We start from the raw sequence: 3,565 nt of genomic DNA, 5'->3' as shown, positions 1-3,565 counted from the left end.
GGGGGGGGCTCGCTGCTTCTCCCTGCGCTACCGTGTGCGGGATCTACAACCGGCGTCGCCACTGGCAGGAGCCTCATCTTCTTGGTGCTGGGGCCATCCGACTCCATTTTCCTTGTGGGCGTTGCGCCGAGCTCACAGGTTTGAGCAGAGTAGCCAGAGACGAGCCTAGTGGCAGTGTGAGTGGGGAAGAAGGAGGGCTGGGGATTTCTGTAGGAGTGAAGAAGAGGAGCAGGCGTTTTGTGTACGAGTGAGGAAGAAGGTGAGTGGGGTTTTCTAGACGAGTGAGGAAGATTTGGGAGCGGGGGGAATTGGGTGGGAAGACGGAAGCGGGAGAGCGAGCTGTTCGTGTTTATAAGGCCCGCTACACTAACTACTCGCCTTTTCCCAAGAACCGCTCTCTTCTTTTGTGTTGTTGCATGACTGGCCATGCATGCAGGATGCATGTGCCCGCCGGCCACTGCATGCGCCTGGTTTGTTACTAGGCCTATTTAATAGGGTGGTTATGGAGTAAATTAAGGAGATTTATTTTCTCTGTGTGCATCCACCAAATTAGAGGATGCGGTACTGGATGCAGACAGTCACATTAAACTAACATTCATAAGAACAAAAGTTCAACATGTCTATGCATCTCAATGATTCACCATACTATAACCAATATACAAAACTATGAGAAGGTGTGGAAATAATGAAAATCAGTCGATGCTTCTCTGAGCAAAGGGCCTCCCTGCGCACACATTAATTTCCTGGTCATGCTTGTTTCTTCTCAATGTTGCGAGAACTTTGAGCATGTTGGCAACTCCACAACTAGCTAGCTGCCTCGTCTTGCAATTGACACTGACACATTTGCAGCAAACACGTGAGGCAATAGAGATGACTAAACATGGATCCATATTGTGCAGTTCCCCTAATATCATATTCATTATCCTGAATCTAAAAAGATAGGAAAACAGTAGCTATACTTAAACGGTGTTGCAAAGCAGTAGCACATATCACTAGCTCGGTATGACAAAACACGATCATCTGGACAAAGGGGATACTGACCTGCCTGAGGAAGATTACATATAATTTCATAAGTCCTTGGTTGATTTCCACCTTCGGCTGCACTGCTTGTTTGCTCCTCCACACATGACAGGATCGTTCCGCACTGCATTCAGCAAGTCAACGGACGAATAAGCTAATTTCATCTTGCGGTGGGCATTGTACCTAGTTATGAATGTAGGAATACCTGGAGCACCATGAGGTTAGCTGACAGCAGGTAGATGTAGCCATATAAATTTTGTGTGGTGCTACCAAAATTGAGCTTTGCATCCCTTCCCGTTATGAGAATTCTTCATGAAGTTGGTAGAATGTGACGGCTTGTTCTTTGCATCAAACTTGCCTTTCCCCTGAGATTTGTTCTTGTTGTTTTGGGGCTGGTTGGGCTGGAAGTTCTTCTCGTATACCATGTGGGCACTAGAAGCTCCCTCAGCGACCCGAGCACGTGTGTCTTTTGCTCTCACCTTCTCCTCAAAATCAAGAGTGCTAATGAGATCCAAAACAGAAAACTCATGTCTCTTGTTTTTCAGAGAAGCAGCAAAATCATTCCACGAAGGTGGAAGCTTGGCAATGATGGTCCCAGCAACAAATTTGTCTGGAAACACACACTTACAGTGCTCAAGTTCCTTAGAGAGTGACTGTATCTCATGAGTCTCCTGAACAACAGAGCGCTCATCAGTCATCTTGCAGTCACAGAATTGCTCCATGACGTACAACTCGTTGCCAGCTGATACGTCCATTTTGCATCATGCTTTTATATCAATATTTACTGCATTATGGGCTGTTATTACACATTATATCTCAATACTTATGGCTATTCTCTCTTATTTTACAAGGTTTACCATGAAGAGGGGGGATGCTGGCAGTTGGAATTCTGGCTGAAAAAGGAGGAAACGTTGGAAACCTATTCTGCACAACTCCAAAAGTCCTGAAGCTCCACGAAACCACTTTTTGGATTTATTAAGGAATTATGAGCAAAATAAATAGGCCAGGGGGCCCACACCCTGTCCAGGAGACAGGGGGGCGCGCCCTCCCCCTATAGGGTGCGCCCCCTATCTCCTGGGCCCCCTGGAGGGCCTCCGGCGACCATCTTCTGCTATATGAAGGGTTTTGTCCTGGAAAAATTCGTGGGCAAGCTTACGGGACGAAACTCCGCCACCACGAGGCGGAACCTTGGTGGAATCAATCTAGGGCTCTGGCGGAGCTGTTCTGCCGGGGACACTTCCCTCCGAGAGGGGGAAATCATCACCAACGTCATCACCAACGATCCTCTCATCGGGAGGGGGTCAATCTCCATCAACATCTTCACCAGCACCATCTCCTCTCAAACCTTAGTTCATCTCTTGTATCCAATCTTGTATCCAAAACCACAAATTGGTACCTGTGGGTTGCTAGTAGTGTTGATTACTCCTTGTAGTTGATACTTATTGGTTTACTTGGTGGAATATTATATGTTCAGATCCTTAATGCATATTATTACACCTTTGATTATGAACATGAGTATGCTTTGTGAGTAGTTACTTTAGTTCCTGAGGACATGGGTGAAGTCTTGCTATTAGTAGTTATGTGAATTTGGTATTCGTTCAATATTTTGATGAGATGTATGTTGTCTCTCTTCTAGTGGTGTTATGTGAATGTTGACTACATGACACTTCACCATTATTTGGGCCTAGAGGAAGGCATAGGGAAGTAATAAGTAGATGATGGGTTGCTAGAGTGACAGAAGCTTAAACCCTAGTTTATGAGTTGCTTCGTTAGGGGTTCATATGGACCCATATGTTTCATGTTGTGGTTAGGTTTACCTTAATACTCCTTTGTGTAGTTGCAGACGCTTGCAATAGGGGTTAATCACAAGTGGGATGCTTGTCCAAGTTTGGGAAGTACCCAAGTGTCGGTCTACCCACATATCAAATTATCAAAGTACCGAACGCGAATCATATGAACGTGATGAAACTAGCTTGACGATAATTCCCAATGTGTCCCCGGGAGCTCCTTCATTATTATTAGAGTTTGTCCAGGCTTATCCTTTGATACATAAAGGATTGGGCCACCTTGCTGCACCTTATTTACTTTATTTACTTTTGCTTGTTACTATTTATCTTATCACAAAAACTATCTATCACCTACTATTTCAGTGCTTGCAGAGAAAACCTTACTGAAAACCGCTTATCGTTTCCTTCTGCTCCTCATTGGGTTCGACACTCTTACTTATCGAAAGGACTACAATAGATACCCTATACTTGTGGGTCAGCAAGACTCTTTTCTGGCACTGTTGCCGAGGAGCATAGCGCTCTTGGTGACTGGAACTTGGTAACACTACTGGAATCTGGCACTTTGCCATCTGCCATGGCAGATGGCAAAGGCATGTTTGGCGGATGGCAAAGGCTTTGCCATCTGCCAGCGGATGGCAAACAGTTCGTCTGAAACCCTGCCGGTAAAGGCTTCTTTGCCATCTGCTGGCTGATGGCAAAGAGCCTGTGGCTTTGCCATCTGCTGGCTGATGGCAAAGAGCCTTTGGCTTTGCCATCTG

The sequence above is a fragment of the Triticum dicoccoides genome, chromosome 6B (assembly GCF_002162155.2).
Source record: "Triticum dicoccoides isolate Atlit2015 ecotype Zavitan chromosome 6B, WEW_v2.0, whole genome shotgun sequence".
In the NCBI taxonomy this organism is placed as follows: domain Eukaryota; kingdom Viridiplantae; phylum Streptophyta; class Magnoliopsida; order Poales; family Poaceae; genus Triticum; species Triticum dicoccoides.
This window is presented reverse-complemented; position numbering follows the sequence as displayed.